Raw genomic sequence first — 20,145 nt, 5'->3', positions numbered from 1 at the left:
TTTTTATTTATCTTATTGAAGACTCATTGTTGTGTCCATGGTCAATGCACTGAACCCACATTTCTTTGTATGAATGGATATGAATTGTGCATGAATGGTGGGGGTGGTTAGAGGGGCTGTAGGGGCTAATTGGTCAGTTTCCACCACCAGAATGAATAAAGGTTTCTGAAATACGCTATATAAATCCAAGCCATTATTACTAAAACTTGATCAATTATCTTAACCAGAATATTAACCCTCCTATTTTCCTCAAATATTACTATCACATTTTACTCTTGGGGTCAGTTTGACCCCAGAGATATTTTGCCTTCAAAAAATGACCACAAGAGTATGAACCCTATTGTTGTGGAGATGACTTTTCCTGCAGCGCCACCATCAGGTCAAACTTTCAGTTTTAGAGTTTTGGTATCTTGATAATCTCATATGCAAATCTTTTCTAATTTGGGGTGCACATTCATGACTCTCACAGAATGAACCATATTGAATGATGTTTGTGACCCCCACCACCCCCTCCTTCCGCTCATGAAAATATTTACTTATTTTTAATACCACACCCAAAACAGTGGAAATTTCCCATCTACTTTGTCATGCATTAACCCGAAACTATCAACTCTGCACCTGCAGGTGTAGGGCTGTAAGGTCACACACAGAGACAAGTTTTGCACAGCTAAAACAGCTTAAGGTCCCCAGAGGAACACCAAGTTAAAAAAAAATTATGATAATTTTTAGACAACCTATGTTTAATTATTAGTCAAAAATATATGCTTAAAAAAGGGAAAAACCCTCTACTTCATAATTTTTTTTAGCCTTAAAGTAAACAAAAACACAATCGTTTCATTATTTTAATGGTATTGTCTCTTTTAGACCACAAACCTGTCATCAGGTGAGTGTGTGTGTGTGAGAGAGAGAGAGAGTGTGTTTGGAGCTATATATACATATATATATCTGTTCATATTTGTTACTCGCTACATAGTTATTTATCACCCCGCAGTATAACCCTTGGATATCCACATTTTGTGAAGTAAAACTAAAGGTTTTTTTTTTTGTTTTTTTAAATCTTTGTTCCAGCGTTACTTTAAACCAAAAGTTATTTGTCGAAAGGCTGAAGGTGATGATAAATGTAGTCAAGGGCGTAACATTTTTTTGAATATTTGGTGGTCGAGAATTAACCTACTCTGGGGGGGTCTGGGGGTCGTCCCCCCAAATTTTTTCAACAAAATGCATGCAATTTCCTGCATTCTGGTGCATTTTAGCCTCATGAACAGGTAAAAATGTGGTACAATAATCTTACTGAACTCAGTCACACAGTGCATAATGAATAAACAAACTGTATGTCTTTACTTTAATGCCCAAATACTCACACGCTGTCTTGCGCGCACACACAGCTTCTTTAAGAAGTGTCTGGAGAGGAAGAAGAAGGAGCAGGAGCGGCCGGTGATGTCCAGGGAGTGGGGCAAAGCGGGGCAGGGGCACTGTAAGTTACTAATTTGGGCAAGTGGTTCCCCAGTCTGCACCAGGCATCCTCTCACCGTACATCCTGTTGCCCTGCTGCCGCAGCAGGACAGCCTGGTGCAGGCTGGGAAAACACAGTCTCATCCCCAACTTTTCACTGATGTAGGGGAACAAGGGATGATTAATATTCAAAAATATTAATTATTAATTTTTAATATGTTCGTTGCCAGAGGTGCCATCTAGAATTGAGTTTTAAGTGTCCTAGATCACTTTATTTTAATTAATTGTTACAGTTCCTTGTTTTTGTAGTGGGTTCTTGACGTCAGAATAGAGGTTTAATAAAGGTTTAAATGTCAATAAAAACACAGCGTTTACAATATGTACATGTTTATTTTACAGGCTATTACCACGATGATAGATTAGGCAGTTTCACAATTATTCACAGTTATTTTGACTCATTGGTATCACACAAAATGTACATTTTAACACAGCTGTATGGTATCTACACATTCTGAGTGTTTTAGATGTTTGCGTGAATTTGGGATTTATAGGGATTTCTAACGCTCTGAGGAAGAGGAAGAAGGAAAATGGAAAGTTAAAGTAATGAAATTAATAAAACTTTACCAAAAGGAAAAATATGGACTATGAATCTAGAATTTTCGATTGAGAGAATTTGTTAAGTTATAAACCACCTTTTTGCCAGAATTGTGTGTGCGTGCAGTTTTACCCTCCTTCGAACAGGCGTGATGATGACAGCTCCTTCTGCGTAACCAGCAGTGTGTGGGGAAAAAGCTTTTCCTGTGTTTTTCCGAAGACGTTTTCCGCTCATTCACTGTACGGGCCCGCGGGATACTGTCGGCCTGGCTGGGGTTCTGGTTCTCCTACACGGCACCACTCCTGGACGTCGATGGGTGGTTTAACTAACATGTTCTCAAATCAAAGATGCTAGAGTTCGTTAAAGCTTACTCATGGGAGGCTATAAAAATTGATTTGCTCCAAAAATTAAAAACTGCTTGGTTAATTTCAAAAATGGAGATAAAACTTAAAGTTAGCCATTGTGGAAGTGGCTGGTAGCCACTTCCTGACTGGAGAGAAGTTCAATCAATATCTCAAAAATTCAGCATCACTAAACTGAATAACATCTAACTGTTAAGTCAGATGCAAAGAGGAGGACTAGACAGACGTAAGAGCAAGACATAAGAGCGAGACGTAAGAGAGAAGACAAGAGAGTGTGACAAGGGGGAGCGAGGCCTTTTATAAACATGTCAAGAGGTTATCTGATTGGTCAAAACACATCTGCAGTGTGGGAATGAGTGAAACCTGATTGGCTGGCAGAAAGAAGCGGGAGGCTTAACTCTCCTGTAAAGAAGACAAAATGGTGTGGCTATCCCACATGTGCTTCTTAAACAAAGAGTCATAAAACTAGATAGGGTGTTACCATGTTAGGTCTAAAATGGAGCATGGGTGTGTGCCAACTGCATGAACCCTTGAAAAATGACTTTCAATTGATTATCCCTTAAATTACTGATTTGAATTATTTCTAGCTTTAAGCATAGCAAAGGAGGACAAATACACTTTTGATCAATGATCATGGAATATGAAGTTATAAACATTTCCCTTGAAATGTGATTGCATTAGTGCTTAAATATGTCAGATGGAGGCACACGATGAGTCTCTTTCCTGTAGACAAATGGTTAAAATCAAGGTCCCATGTCTGAAATTTGTTTAAATCACAGTTCTGCCTTTAAAGCATCAGATGGTGTATAGGTTTTATTCTTATTTCTTCCTTTTTAATCTTCATGTTGAGAAGGATGTCTCTGGTGTAGGGTGTCAGGTTACATCCCTGTTATCTCTGTGGGGTGTCTGTTCTTTGGGGAGGATGGGTGTCAGCAAAAGGTCTGCAGGAAGAAGGGCTGGGATTTGAAGAAATGTTCCTTGGTCCATTTTTCCATTGTCTGTTTTTGAGTCATAAAAGTGTAATAAAATTCCAAACGTGCGACAGTGTTTTTACCGCCTTTTGACCATCGACCAGGGTTCCTACACTGACGATAGGTTAGGACCCCTTAGCGTCAGTGTTCAACGCACGGGGTTCCACCTTGCCATTCATTTTCTACTCAAAGGGTCCCTATATGGTTCTGCGTAAAATTGACGGCGTAGACGCACATAGCACTCTACATACGAGTAGACCCCCTCCCTGTAACCTGACATGCTCCTCCCAAAAATCTTGACTACAAGTTGAGGCGATGTGGGACATAAGGGCTGTGATTGGTCCACTCTAAACCTTGGCCCGGTTCTCTGTCTTTTCTAGTCCCTGGTGGGGGGGGGTCCGCCGTGCTCCGTATGGCCGGCATGGTTTGGGGAGGGTGCCGCGGGGGGTCTCCGATTGTGCTGTTTGGCGCGCCCCTGGGGCCCACAGTGCCGCGTGCTCGTCTGCGTCATCTACCCTCTCCGGTCACCTGCCATGCGGACGGGCCGGGCTCATACCAGACAGGCCTCCTACATGGACACTTCACATCACTCCCTCCCAGCTGGTCTGGCTCACCCACTTGTTGCACCACACACATACCCAACCCTTGGGGGGCTGGATGGTGGGGCTGGGGGTGGAGGGGGCCGCTGCCTGTGCTACTAAGTAGTGGCGCCCTACTAATCCCTCCAATTAGTATGTTGGTCCCTCCCTCCAATTTTAATTGGAGAGAGGGACCAACACTTCCACCCTCCGGAGCTATTGCACCACATACACTTATATACACATAGGTTGGCCAGGGGGCTCGCCCTTGGGGGTTCCCTGTCCTGCAGTGGTGCCCTTGGGGTCCAGCGGGCCTGGCCGGCTGGCCGGGCCGGTCCTGGCGGGGGTCTTCCGTGGCGGGTGGTGCGGGCAACTTGCAGCATCCCCTTGGTGCCCTCGGCGACTATGGGCGTGGTCGTCGTCCCTGGGGGAGCTGCTCTTGGTGCTGCTTCCGTTTCGGGTCCTTCTGGCCTGGGGTCCGGTCTCTGCTGGCTCTGGGCCCACCGGCGGACGCCCGCCGGCTGCCTATTTGGCGCGGCTCTGGCCGTCTGCTGGGCGTGGGCCTTGGCTCCTCTGCTGGGGCGGGGGGGATTGGGGGTTGGGGTCGGTGGCGGGATGCGCTGGGTGCTCGGCTGCTTGGGACTTCCTTGGAATGTGTGTGGGGGTCAGTGGCTGCCACACTCGGCCGTGGGGGGGTGGCCTGGAGCTCCCTGGCCCCCGCTCTTTCTGCTGGCCTGGCTGCATCTGCGGGCCCGGGGAAATTCCTGGGTTTGCGGTAGCGGTTTTTGCACATATACTGGTCTACGATGCACTGCCCCACGCCTTGGGATGTGGGATAAAACTCATACTGTGCTTAACGTTAGACACGCTAATCCCAAATACCTGCTTTAAGTACTACCACTCACTCATAGATTGAGAATAAAGACAAATATAAATATATAAGGGGGAGTACTTGCACAATTGGTGGCTGACTAAATACTTTTTTTTTAACATTTTCATTTGGACATTTTATGTTTTTGTTAGTTAGCTCAGAAGTATTTCATTGTGCAAAGAGTTTTTTTTTCAAAACTAAAAAAAAATTTACAACTACTTACTGTATACCTGTGTCCAGTGGTTATTGCTATTACTCTTAGCTCCTACGAACCTAGGTAGCGACGTGTACATAGCCTGAAATGGGTTACATTCCCACTGGCCAAAAACCTCCTCAAAGCTGCAGTCCAGAGGCAGTAGCAACCAATTGTAGAGCTACTGATATGTGAAAAGTGTGGAGAAAATGTAAGAAGCCATATATGATTGGCTGAAAGCAAACACATCTGATTGGCTGATGAATCTGTCAATCGGTTTTATCAGCCAATGGTGACGTTTGTTGACCCGTGACGTCAGGGCAGTCTCGAAATTCACCACAGAGATTTCTCTCACAAATACACAGAAGTTTCACAGCACAGAAGTGGTTTGTAAATGCACATTCAGCAATTTGCATTATCTGTGGATTTATATTACAAGTGTGCCTCAAAATAATATTTGTGAAACAGATCGTGTGCATTTGTGAACGTTCGGTTACGCTGTAACCTTGGTTCTCTGAGTGGAGAGACTATCTCTCCACCCATATGTACGGGGACTGATCACACTGGGACAGTTGACGTGGATATTTCTTTAAGACACTACGTGGCCCATGCATGGGCTTAAAAGCCCCAGGTGTGCATGCAATCACTGATTCACATTGATTGGAACGGTTTCCGAGCGGCCTCGTGGTGGAGAGATAGTCTCTCCACTCAGAGAACCAAGGCTACAACGTAACCGAACGTTCTCTATCGTATCGAGACTATCTCTCCACCCAGTTACATATTCCATATGTACGGGGACCCTGTAAGACGCACCGCGAGGAGACTGAGGAGACAGAGCAACGCACGCCTCTTGTTCCCCCCCCCCGGGGTCCCCGACCCTGGTAGTCGAATGAGACGTCACCGCCACCAGAGTGTTCCAACAGTGCACGTGAACAATGACACCCAAAACCATGCTATGTACATAATACACATACACATACGTGGGCCCCTGACACCGCCAGACGCATGTGCCTACCCCCAGCCGAGGCGCCAGACGCAGCCCCCGGTATGGCCGACCTTGCCAGAAGCAAGGATCGGGCGTATGTGTACGGAGGGTTAGCCGGACAGCCTGCCTTCCCGCTAGGCCCACGGATAAGAAAAAAAACTAGGCCACCTCTAGCTCACCATCACAGGGGTGTGTAAAGGAGAGGACCCTGGTCCCTTTGGACTAGTACCCAGCCCCAAGTTTCCCCAAAGGAGGGTGCCGGTAGCCATATTAAGGCTGTAAAACCTTGCAAAGGTGGACGGACTCGCCCACGTAGCGCCGCACACACTCGGAGAGGGTGCCCACAGGGGCCCAGGAAGCGGCAATGCCTCTCATGGAGTGCGCCCCTACCCCTCTCGGAGCCGGAGCACCGGAGTCTGTGTAAGCCCGTTGGATCGTTTCCACGATCCAGTGAGACAGCCTGGATTTAGACACCGGCTGAAACAAACAAAAAGCTGGTCGGTCTTCCTGACAGCACCAGTCCGCTCAATGTATAACTTAAGCGCCCTGATCGGGTATAGCCTCAACCCTTCCTGCGCCCCCTCATCCCTGTCCCGGGAGGGGCGGAGGGACATCAACTCTACTGGCTGGTTTAGGTGAAAGTCCGAGAGCACCTTCGGCAAGAACACAGGGTTTGGGCGTAAGAGCACACCCGCACCGCCGAGCAGGAATCTACAGCAGCTCACGTGCATCGACAGAGCCTGTAGTTCCCCGACCCTCCGTGCTGATGCCATGGCTATGAGAAACGCAGTCTTCAGTGACAGCCACTTCATGTCCACCGTTTCCAGGGGCTTGAAGGGTCCCAGTCGCAAGGCAGCCAGCACCAGCTTCAGGTCCCACGTCGGGACCGCCAACCTTCTACAGGGGGCGAGCCTAGCAGCGCCTTTCAGGAACCGTGAGATGAGGACGCAGTCAACCTCGGCCAACTTGTTATCGCCAACACAAGCGGCCTTGATTGCAGCCACCATCCCCCTCAGGGTGGAAGGTGATCTCCCTGCCTCGAGCAGCTCATGTAGATACCGGAGTATCTCGGGGGCAGAGCAGGTCAGCGCATCAGCCCGATTCAGCCTACACCATGATGAGAAGAGGTCCCAGTGGTATGAATAGGCTGCTCTAGTCGACTGCGCTCGAGCACCCTGGATGGTCCGGACCACCGACCGAGCTAACCCCATGCCCAACAGGCTGGCCCTCTCAGGGGCCAGGCCCAGAGCCTGAGCCCCTGGGAAAAGGGATGGAACAGGGTCCTCTGCGCCTGACTCAGGAGGTCCCGGCGAGCTGGAAGTTCCCATGGACTTCCGTCCAGGAGAGGAACCAATCCCGAGAACCACATCATGTGTGGCCAGTTCGAAGCCACCAAGATTAGCCTCACCTCCTCCACCTGGGTCCTCAGGGTGGGAAGGAGATTGAAAGGGGGGAAAGCATACAGCAGCCCCGGGGGCCATTGGTGTGCCATGGCGTCAACGCCCAGTGGGGGGTCGTCCCTCCCCACAGAAAAGAACAACGGGCAGTGCGTGTTGTTCCGGGATGCAAACAGGTCGGCGACAGCCCTGCCGAACCGACCCCAAATCTCCTCGGCTACTTCCGGGTGCAGTCGCCACTCTCCCGGGGCCGGGCCCCCCCTGGAGAGCAGGTCCGCCCCCAGGTTCACCAGCCCGGGCACATGCATGGCTCTGAGTGACAGGAACCTCGTGCATGCCCATGTCCACAGACTGTGTGCCACCCTGCAAAGGGCCCGGGGAACCCAGACCCCCTTGCCTGCTGACGTAGGCCGCCGCCACTGTGCTGTCCATTCTCACGAGTACGTGACGGCCATGCAAGCTGAGTTCGAAGTGCCGAAGATGGCCCTCAGCTCCAAGACATTGATATGCCGGGCCATCCAGGCACCAGTCCAGCTTCCGCTGGCACCTTCGCCTTCGTGGACCGTGCCCCATCCCGTCAGGGATGCATCTGCAGAGATCACCTAGCGGTGCAGCACGGGACCCAGCAATCTCCCTTTGGAGATGTTGGCCGGTGTTTCCCACCATGTTAGGGCCGAACGCAGTCTCCTGGTGACCCCCACTTTGGCACGCAGGTGCCTCTGTGGACAGAGCCCCCAGAAAAAGAGGCACCTCTGTACTGGGCGCATGTGCACCTTCACCGATGCCGCCATAAGGCCCATGAGGCGAAGACAAAGCCTCCAGGTAACCCTGGCTCCCAGCGAAAACCGGGAGAGGCAGATCTGGAGGGATTCCTGCCTTTCCCAAGTCAGTGTCACTAACCCAGTCCTGGTATCCAACAACATGCCCAGTGCTGGCTGTAGACTGCACTTCTTTTTGTTGATCCGCAGTCCCAGACTCGTGATGTGTGCCAGTAAGACTGTGAGATGGCGGCGACACCCCTCCTCCGTCTGTGCACATATTAGCCAGTAGTCCAGGTAGTTCATCACCCAGAGACCCCGGCAACGCAGAGGCCCCAAAACCGCATCCATACATCTGGTGAAGGTGCCCGGGCCAGAGAGATTCCGAAGGGGAGGACACAGAACTGAAAGGTTCTGCCTTCGAAGGTGAACCTGAGGAACCGCCTGTGCCCTTCCCAGATCGGTATTTGAAAATAGGCATCCTCCAGGTCGACGGTTGCAAACCAGTCGCCTACCAGGACAGCCTGCTTCACTCCCGGTATGGTCAGCATCTTGCATTTCAGAGGCCAGAGGAACTTGTTCAGCCCTCTGAGGTCTAATATTGGCCGGAGGGTACCATCCCGTTTCGGGATGAGGAAATAACGGGAATAAAACCCCGCCTGACGGTTCTCCCTCCCCACCTCCCGGATGGCCTTCTTCTCGAGGAGAGAGGAGACCTCTGAACGCATAGCCCCTCTGTGCTGTAGGTCTGTGATCACAGAAAACACAGCCAACCGAGTCACAGGAGGGGTGCGCAAGAACTGTAACCGGTAGCTCCGGGTCATTGTAGAAACAACCCAGGGGTCTGCCCTCAGATCCTCCCACGCTGCACGGACCCCCTGAGGACAGGGTCCGGTATGGGAGGGCATAGCGTCAGGACTGAGGCGGAGGCTGGGGTGGCCTCTGGCCGCCGCTGCCTCGTCTCCCCCTCTTAAACTTACCTCGCCTGGCCGCCTCTAGCCGGCCCCTCAGATCCCCCTAACTCCAGTCAGGCTGAGGAGGTTTTGGCTGTGGTGGCTGGGGGTGCCGCCAGTCCGTTTCAGGGAGCCTGCTACTTCTCGGGCGCAGCGGCGGGCTTCCTGCGCCTGCTGGAGCATGGCCGCTGCCCCCGGCCCGAACATTGCCTACGGCTCTACGGGCAGTTTGAGGAGGCAGGCCCTATTGTCCGGCTGCAGCATGGACTGCGACAACCACAGGTAGCATCTGACCGTCCAGAGGCCCGACATGGCTTTTCCCGCCGCCTTGGCCTGCTCCCTCATCAGTTTAGAGAGAAGTGAGGAGACCTGCTGCAGCTCCAACAGCAGGTCGTCACTGCACCCCTCCTTCAACCGCTGAGTCAGATGGTGTTGATACAGGGACAATATGGCCCCCGTATTGCCAATCTGAGTCTGGACCGCCATAGCACCATGCATTTTGGTGAGTAGTGCGTCCATTGTCCTGCAGTTTTTACTGGGGCAGCTACTTCTCCCGAGCACCGATTGCGACGGCGACACCAAAGCCGCTAAAGCCTGGTCCACCGGAGGTAAAGGCCCACAGCCAATCCTCTCACGGTTGTGAACCGCCCCTAGGCATCTACAGAGCCCAGACCAGCGGCCTGACGGCGACTGGAATTGCTTCTGGAGCACCTCCTCAAAGTCCGAGAGGAGAGGGACGAGGAAGCGCGTGGAACGACTCCCCTCCGCGTCATCGAACCGGGAGGGGGGAGGCCCCTGGTCAGATGGCAGCTCTATGCCTAATGCCGCTGCCGCCCTGCTCACAATCTCCTGGAGGAGAGGGGGTGGCTCCGCCCGTTCCTCCACGACCGTTTCCTCCCCCAATGGGAAGGCATAATTGTCTGAGGGCTCCAGGCTCAACACATCGACCTCACCATCCGACTCTGAGTCAGACGGGCGGCCCCTCTCAGCCCCCACCGATAACATAGCTGGGGGCCTAGGAGTGGGAGGCTTGTCAAACCAGCCCTGTGATCGCACGTGCCCACCACTAGGGGGCAAAGGGGGACACAAGCCGGCTGAACTCTGTGCTGCTGGAGCCACGGTCCTAGGGCGCTTGGCTGACTGCAGTCCATGCACAGGTGTGGGCAGCTGTGCCCTAAAAACATGGCATCGGGCCTCCCTCAGTCTCACCAATAAGCAAAAACAGCTCATACAGGAGGATGGGTCATCCCTTGCCATAAATGCATGATCACTGCCCAGGCACATCACACAGTACTCATGGCCGTCCTCTGCAGGCATTCTCGTATCGCAGCCCCAGCAGTGAGGTCCCTCTCGGCTTGCCATACTGACGTAGCAGGCAAACCAGGAAGTGCTCTCGCACGCTGTGTTTTGTTTGTAGCCGAAGCAGCTAACAGTTGCTACAGCCGTCAGAGGACACAGCAGCGAGCACACACACACACACTGGAGGACACGCAGATGCGGAAGCCGGACAGCCAGCAATACACCTCGAGTCGCTCCAGCGCCAGGCGGAGAGGGGATGCCGCACCACGCCTGCCGACCAGGTCGGCTTCGGGGGTGGACCGTACCTGGGCACGTTAGCAGAGCGGATCGTTCAATACGCCCTACGTTACCCCTTCGCCAATTTCACTACCTGAGAATAAAGGGCAGACAAGCGATCTCGAGAGGGGCCCGGAGACCGACACCTACTCCCACACACGGTAAGCGCTAATCTCCCTCACATGTCTGTCTCTCACGTCTCCTACTGCAGGAGTGGAAATCAATGAATCAGTGATTGCATGCACACCTGTCAACTGTCCCAGTGGGATCAGTCCCCATACATACGGAATATGTAGCGACAAAAGGTGGCGCTACAAAGTATTAACTTAAGGGGGCTGAATAATTTTGCATGCCCAATTTTTCAGTTTTTTATTTGTTAAAAATGTTTGAAATATCCAATAAATTTCGTTTCACTTCATGATTGTGTCCCACTTGTTGTTGATTCTTCACAAAAAATTACTGTTTTATATCTTTAAGTTTGAAGCCTGAAATGTGGCAAAAGGTCGAAAAGTTTGAGGGGGCCGAATACTTTCGCAAGGCACAGTTACTTTCGCATATAACTGGGTGGAGAGATAGTCTCGATACTAGCTAGAGACCTGAACAGCTTCTACTGCAGGTTTTCACACCCACCCCCCAGCTCATTAGCATCAGCCCATCACCTGGACTCTGCCCTTCCTGCTCCCCCTACTCCCCCCCCTACCTCACCCTCTGTCCCCCCACCTGCCCTGAAGATCAATGAAAGAGATGTGTGCCAGCTTTTCAAAAAACAAAAGATCAAAAAGGCTCCAGGACCAGACGGAGTGTCTCCCTCCTGCCTGAAAGCCTGTGCTGAGCAGCTGGCTCCCATCTTCACACGGACCTTCAATACATCACTGGAGCTGTGTGAAGTACCTTCCTGCTTCAAAAGTTCCAGCATCATCCCAGTCCCCAAGAAACCTGCCATCACAGGACTCAATGACTATCGACCCATTGCTCTGACGTCCGTAGTCATGAAGTCCTTTGAGAGGCTGGTTCTGAGCCACCTGAAAAAGATCACAGGACCCCTGCTGGACCCCCTGCAGTTTGCCTATCGGGCAAACAGGTCTGTCGAGGATGCAGTCAACATTGGTCTGAACTTCATCCTGCACCACCTCGACTCCCCAGGGACCTACGCTAGGATCCTGTTTGTGGATTTCAGCTCTGCATTCAACACCATCATCCCGGACATCCTTCACCAGAAACTCACCCAGCTCACAGTGCCGGCCTCCACCTGTCAGTGGATCACCAACTTCCTGACTGACAGGAAGCAGCAAGTAAGGCTGGGAAGCATCACATCTGGCACCCGGTCACTCAGCACTGGCGCCCCCCAGGGGTGTGTTCTCTCCCCACTGCTATTCTCCCTCTACACCAATGACTGCACCTCAGGGGACCCCTCTGTGAAACTCCTGAAGTTTGCAGATGACACCACCGTCATCGGTCTCATCCGGGACGGGGACGAGTCTGCCTTCAGACGGGAGGTGGAACAGCTGGCTCTTTGGTGCAGTCAGAACCATCTGGAACTGAACCCGTTCAAGACCGTGGAGATGTCAGTGGACTTCAGAAGAAATCCCCCCCCACTCCCCCCCCTTACCATTTTAAATAGGGAATTGGCTACCGTGGACTCCTTCAGGTTCTTGGGATCCACAATCTCACAGGACCTGAAGTGGTCCTCCCACATAGACTCAACCAGGAAAAAGGCACAGCAGAGGATGTACTTCCTGCGTCAGCTGAGGAAGTTCAACCTGCCCCAGGAGCTGCTGATCATGTTCTACACCTCCATCATTCAATCTGTTCTGTGCACCTCCATCACTGTCTGGTTTGGATCTTCAACCAAACTAGACAGACACAGACTACAAAGAATAGTCAGGACTGCAGAAAAGATCATTGGTGTCGATCTGCCCTCCATCCAAGACTTATACCTGTCCAGGGTCAGGAAACGGGCAGGTAGCATCACTGCAGACCCCTCTCACCCTGCACACAATCTGTTTAAACTCCTCCCCTCTGGCAGACGCTACAGATCACTGTACGCCAAAACAACCCGCCATAAAAACAGTTTCTTCCCCCAGGCTGTCACTCTGATCAACACTGAACAGTCAAAGAGTGTCAGTCCTGTTTCTGTGAAAAAACCCTGGAACCAAACATAACAACCCTGGATCAATCTGACACTGAGAATGTTCATGTACATACCTTTAATTTAAATGTTCTCCTGCACTACTTATCAATGCTCTACTGCACTATTTTCCTTTTATTAATATTATATTTTATTATTACCTTTCTTTTCTACTATTTTTCCTTCTTTTTATCTTATTTTTTTTAATTTTTATTTTGTATTTATTTATTTTTTTTATATACTATTATTATTATTATTATCATCTTGTTATTTGCACATTCTAGTCTAACTACTGTTTATATTTATACTTATGTTTATACTTATTATCATCTCTTCTAGTTGATTGTTTATTATTGAATGTTTTCACTATTGGAGAGAGCACAGTTGACCGAGTCAAATTCCTCGTGTGTACAACATACACTTGGCGAATAAAGATGATTCTGATTCTGATTCTGATACGATAGAGAATCTGAAATACACCTGTGAAACAAAGCATGTGCATTTGTGAAAAACCCTGCAAGAGTTCATTAATTATGATACTGTTCTGATTCCATACCAAAGTGTCCAGAAGTAGAACAGGAGGCAGAGCATTCAGCTACTAGGCTCCTTGCCTTTGGAACCAGCTCCCAGTCTTAGTACAGGAGGCTGCTACTCTCTCCACCTTTAAAAGTAACTCAAAACCTACTTATTTACTAAACCGTATACCATATATTAGCAATAACCTAAAATGGACTTGGTCTCGTTGTTTTGGTCACAATCACAGACCATTAAACGCAATGGACAGCACCTCAGACCATCGCGAGACACGATTACATTCAAAACCTACTTATTAATCAAAGCTTACACCGTATAATTGCGATAACTCGTGGCCGGAGGATCACGCTGTGCCCCAAGCCGAAGATACCTCAGAGTTACGCAAGTCTGCCTTCTGTGGGATCACCGTAGATGCATCAAGTCAGCCTACTCCAGACCTGAGTCACCTCAACTCTTGGAGGGAGCTGGTAGAAGTGGCAGTGAAAGGGTTGCATGGGGCGGCCAACTCCCAGGGTCCCCCCACTACAGAGCGGTTGATCTTCCAGAGGGCTCAGATGGATAGTTTCCAGCAGGAGTACAGTCTACTGAAAGCTGGTAAACCGACACCTAGGAGCAGTCGACTTCTCACTCGGTCTCCGGAGCTGGATGAGAAGGAAGCGCTCATCCGTGTCGGAGGACGACTCCGTCAAGCAGAAGACCTCAAACTAGGAGCTCTTCACCCAGTCATCTAAGATGACTGGGTGGCGCCACCAGTATAGCTGTGCAGACTGCCGGCGATGGAGGGCCAAACCCGCTGTACCAAAGATGCTTTCTACTCCACGGGGATGGATTGCTTCGGGCCATTTGAAGTTAAGGTGGGCAGGCGCCGGGAGAAGAGCTGGGGTATCATCTTCAAGTGCCTCACTATCAGGGCAGTTCACCTGGACTTCCTCACCAGCATTGATATGGACTCTTTCCTGATGGCCCTTCGCCGATTTATTGCCCGCAGAGGAACGCCAGCAGAGCTCTTCTCAGACCAGGGGACGAACTTCAAGGGAGGTGAGCGAGAACTCCATGAGACTTTCATGAGAATCTCCCCTGAGTTACAAAGGCTTCTTGCACCACAGAAGATTGCCTTCCGATTCAACCCCCCAGCAGCTCCCCACTTTGGAGGGGTGTGGGAGAGGGAGATACGCTCAGTTAAGAGTGCACTCTATGCCACAGTGGGTGCTCAGCCTCTCTCTGAAGAAGTGCTTAACACTGTGCTTTTTGAAGTGGAGGGGATTCTCAACAGCAAGCCTATGGGTTACGTTTCTTCGGATGCCAGCGAACCGATGGTTCTCTACCGCAAGTAGTCTACCCTGAGAACGAGCCCCTCAGTCACCGCCGTTGGAAGCATTCGCAAGTTTTGGCGGACCACTTCTGGGCTTGTTTTATTCACCTGTACTTGCCAAGTCTTCAAGTTCGCCAGAAGTGGCAGGCTGCACCAGCTGACATTGTACTGGACAGTGTGGTGATGATCGTGGACCCACATCTTCCCAGAGACTTATGGCCAATCGGGAGGGTGGTCAAAACTTATCCCAGCTCTGACGGGCACATCAGGTCAGTTGACGTGAAGGTGAAGAAGAGAGTCTACACCCGGCCAGTTGCCCGGCTGGTGGTGCTTCCCGCACTTCCTTCGGGAGAAGATGTGGACCATTCCACTCCAGCAATCTCAACTCCACCTTAGCACTTTGTTGCCTTTAATGTATTACACATTTGGGGGCGGCTGTAGAAAAGGCTCCAAAGTTAATAAGTACAGTTGTTTGTGGAGGTCTCTATTTTTGTGTGCGGAAGATGTTTTCACCGCTGTTAACGCGAGAGGTGGACTTACTCACGTGATCAGTACGAGACTCGGAGAATGGGTGTTACGTAGTAAGTGGTTGACAAGTTGATCAGTGGGCTCCGGCAATAAAGTGACGAGTTAACTAGGAGTCGTGTGCGTAAATGAAAGCGTGAGTATCCACCTCTTGTATAGTTGTAATATTGATGGTGTTTACTTGTGTTCATGTGAGTTTGGTTGGTTAATGTGAGTGAAAGCACGAGCCTGCGAGCTCGCGGTGTGCGTGGTGTGTTCATGGGGCGCACCTGGCTCGGTGCATCCCTTCTGCATGTATTAGGTCTGATTGAGAGCATGTTTCTTTGTACTCTTATAATGTAGTGTTAGTATGGGTTATGTTTGAGCAGAAGTTCCAAGTTGTAAGTGTGAATTAAGTGTGTTTAATTAGGCTACTAGTCAGTTAAGTGAATTCAGTGACAGGATGTAGTAACACGCTGGGTATTTCACAATAAAAGCAGCCTGTGAGTTACCGCAGTTAAAGAGGTTCATAAAACCTGAAATGTTACATAAAGTTGGTTAGCAGTAACTTGATATAAGATTGGTATTTTTAAGTAACTGTGATTTCTGTGTTTTATATGTTAGTTCATAATGGTGTGAATGAGAAGGAGAAATGTGATATTAACAATTGAATTACTTTATCTGTGTGAGTATATTTTATATTAAGTTGATCCTGTTACTTTACATAGGTGAAGTCAATTTATGTTTGTTATTCTTTCTTATTGTAATTGTATTTTGTTATTCTGTCTTTATAGAAACCACACACACGTAAATCAAGTAAAGAAGAAGTTAAGCCTGAAACCTCTCTCTGCTCTTTTCTCCATTATACTTCGGAACGGTGGCCTTAAGTGGTGTTCTGGCCGACACCCTGGTGTGAACCTAGTGCATAACATAGAACCAGTGCCTAGCCTGAGCTATCATCGTTATCTCCACTACAACTACGACTATTATATTGCATTGTGCATTACATACCTAGATGTCATGAAAGTGTGACAGTTAACTTGTTTTAGAGTGAGAATTTCACCAGGATTCTGTAACTTTGTTGATTTGTTACAATTTAATGGAAAAGAGGAGTATAAAAGTTAGACAAATTTTCTGCCTATTCTTACGGGTATTTTACCAGCAGCTGGGGTTACTGGTCTAAAGAACCAATGCATTAATGGTCAAACCTATAATAATAATAATTAAAAAAAAAAAAAACATCTCAGGATTTTCTTTATTACAAATTAGACTCCAACATTGGTGAAACACAATCTCTTAATTCGGGGTGTGCCAAAATATTGATACAACAATATATCAAGATATTTCGTCTTGCGGTACTGGTGCCGAATATCTTTTTTTAAATGTTTTTTTTCCTTTTTGCACAAGTTAAATACTAAGGCAGCGAACCTCCCGCCCTCCCTCTTTTCCTTTAGAAAAGCGACCCAAAGATTAAAATACCTTGGCATTATCATAACAAAATCACTCTCTGAATCATTTGCAAAAAAAATTTCAACCGCTACTTGAGCCTGTAAATCGGATTTTGATATGTAGTCCACTCTTCCTTTGTCTCTTCTGGGTCGTGTCAATCTAGTCAAAAGGACAATACTTTCCTGTTTTCTTTATATCTTTGACCACATCCCGGTGTTTGTCCGCAAATGTTTTTTTCTACACTTGACCAGATAATTTAACAAATTTTTATGGTAATAAACAAGCCTTACCAGACTTTTGCCGATACTGTCATGTCAAAAAATCCTTTTCTGGAACGTTAAGATCGCTCTCAACAATCATCCTCTATGGGCCAGCATGGAACTAGCCTCCTCGTCTGTCACGTCAGTGGTTTGTTCACAGTTAAAGGCACACTGTGTAACTTTTGGGCACTAAGGGCGCTAGACTGGGTAACTTTCACGCAAGTGCCCCTAGTGGCCACAAGCGCCGCAGCACTGTCGCATAAATCAACAAACAGTCAGTCGGGCCAGCCTCCCTTTATCTTTTATTGTGTATCAGACAGTAGTTGATCTGTAACTTTGGGATAAGGATTGGCTCTATAAGGGCTGGGCCTGCCGCTGGAGTCCTGGCGCTCGGCCTTCCTCGCCGCATCGGTGGCGCTCCCCCTATTCTCTAGCCTCGCCGCAGTCGTCGGTGGTAGGAGTGGATGGGTTACGCCGGTCATCCCCTCCAACCCCCGGCAAAGGGGGAGGACCCTTGGCCAGGGAGTAGGGGGGAGCGCCATTGACGCAGTGAGGCGGGCCGAGCACCGGGTTTCCGGACACAGGGTTTCGCACCCCAGCCCTGAGAGCTAATCCTTATTCCGAAGTTACGAATCTGACTTGCCGACTTCCCTTACTAAAGAATCAACGTTTAACTGAACTATTGCGGTGATTAACCATCACCATTAACCGAACACAAAACTCCCATATTGTGCTGTTTTGGCTGTAAACAGAGGCTAACTCGTTTCAGCTGCCCACAGCAATGGCGCCGTATCGGAAAATGCCCGTATGTTGTGACGTCACGTGGGAACATCCAAGCCTGAGGTCACATGACTGCCGTAAAGTGAAACGTTCTCCAGGCATTCTCCAGGTTACATGACCTGGTGAAAGACGGTCTGTCTCCTCCAAACTTATAAAGTTGGTATTTGAAGAGGGAAGCCCTGCTTGGAGCATTGATACTGTCAAGTGCTGTATATTGGCCTGAGGAATCATTTAAAATAACTCATATGGGTCAACTGTTTAGGTTAAAAAGTCCACTGTGTGCCTTTAACTCTACCAACCAAGATTGTAGCACAGAACTCCATTGTTTCTGAGACCTTGAAAATTTGAAGTCAATTTAGGAAGCAACTCAGTCTACACTCCTCATCAAAGTTAGCGCCAGTTTTTCGAAACCTTTTAATTTTTTCATCTTGTTTCAACCTTGCATTTGAATTAGGAATGCATCGAATATTCGGTGGCCGAATATATTCAGCTGAATATTGCAAAAAAAGCCACATTCTGCCTTTGGTTTAGTGACTTAAAAGCAAGGCCTAATAGTAGCCGGAAAAGTGCGCGCGCGTTATTACAGAACCAGAGCAGCAGCTCCTCTTTTCTGCACACAGACACAGCCAGACTCTCCTTTCCCCTTCCCGCCCGCCATCGTCTGTCACAGCGTAAAAGTTAGAAGCCGTCCAATTCCACAACCGAGTCCGTCGTTGTGAGCCACAAATTCATAAAAATCCCCATCGTTTCCTCCTCAGTTCACAAGCGATGTCGCTGCAAAGGCTGGTGCAGCATTAGCTAGTGCTAACAGCTGATGTGTGTAAACAATGGTTCCGTGGCTCCAAGCAGTGACTCCCAACACGATCCACAGCAGATAAAGTAGTGCAGTTTCGGTGTCCAGTAGTGCAGTTTGCATTTACATATATGGCAATAAAGTATAATATACTGTATATTCTATATTAAACCGCAGTGTTGTTTTAGCTGTTAGATAGTTGGAGAGGGAGGAGCTCACATTCTAGGAGGCGTGTTAGGTGACGTCACCTGCCAACGTGGGCAAAATCCAACTCGCCTGTTTGGAGCTGACTTTTTGCAAAATGTGGAATAACAAGGGAGGAGGAAACAGAACTTTTTCAACTTTGTCCCTCTGAATGAGGCTATCACTGTAGCAAAACCATTATAAAGTGATTTTTTTCATCATACCTCTCCTTTAATGCACTTTAGTTTTTTTTAAATGCATGTTTTGTGTTATTTGAAGGGCTAATATAAATGAAAAACTTTGTTTTGCTTTTTTTGAAAAGCAAAGGCTACTGGAATATCTAAAAATGTCAGAATATTCAATAAACATTTACTTTCTTTAAAAAACATGTCTAGGGTTAGGGTTACTGTTTACAAGCTAGACGCTAGAGATGGGCGATATTGACTAAAAAAATATCCCGATAATTTCTGGTATTAATACAATAATGATAAAAATCATGATAAATAAAACCTATTAAAAAATAAATAAATCTGAATACATCAACACTAAACACAGCAGCTATTGTAGCCTTTCTACAATAGCTGCTGACGTTTAGAGTTTATGAGCTGATATTTTATGGAATATATTTGTGCATGTGGATCACTCTATTAGCGTTATTGTATGTAATTTATTTCTTTCCTAACTTGAAATGAAATTATTTTCTAAAAAAAAAAAAAAAAAAAAAAGCACATGAAAAGCACGAATAACTACAAGTGTTTCTACTCTCAATCAATCAATCAATTTTTTATTTGTATAGCGCCAAATCATAACCAATGGTATCTCAAGACACTTTACAGTAGAGCAGTCTTAAGGACGGACTCTTCATTTTATGGATACACACATATGATCTATCAGTATATGTAATTAAGATGACTATTTAGTAGGCTATTGTGTAGGTTTACATTAGGCTACATAATTAACACTTGTAGTAATTCTTTTGATAAATTAGCCCTGTGCCTTGTTGAAATATAACCAAACAGTCTTATTCATATTGTTGGTCTCTTTTTATTTACCAATTTATCATTTGGAGCATAATGCCTAGAAAGGAGAGGATAAGAAAGGAAAAAGAAGTGCTGTCTGATGACAAGAATGAGGTCAAGAAAGGCTGTATGTGAAAGAGATAACGCAATTAAAAAAATAGCAGCTATGCAACAGCTTGCCATAGAGAAAGACATCCAGGTAAATCTTAGTGAGGTCGTTAGACTTTTTAAAGACATGGCACCAGCTGCTTTAGAGAGTGGTAACGCTCACTCTTCACTCCTCACTCCAAAATGACACTTTGTACATTTCTTTTGTTCTGACAGGCTAATCTATCATTGTAGCTTGTAACTTGCTTAAAATCCCTCCATGTGCGTTCATTCCAAAGAAATAAAACAATAGTGATTGACTGATCAATGCTATAGTGTGAAACTGTACCAGTTCAAAGTCAAGTCAAGTAACTTTATTGAGATAGACATAATTATGCAATTACAT

Source organism: Gouania willdenowi, chromosome 19, assembly GCF_900634775.1.
Source record: "Gouania willdenowi chromosome 19, fGouWil2.1, whole genome shotgun sequence".
Taxonomy (NCBI): Eukaryota; Metazoa; Chordata; class Actinopteri; order Blenniiformes; family Gobiesocidae; genus Gouania; species Gouania willdenowi.
The sequence above is the reverse complement of the archived record's forward strand: the minus strand, read 5'-3'. Positions refer to the sequence as shown.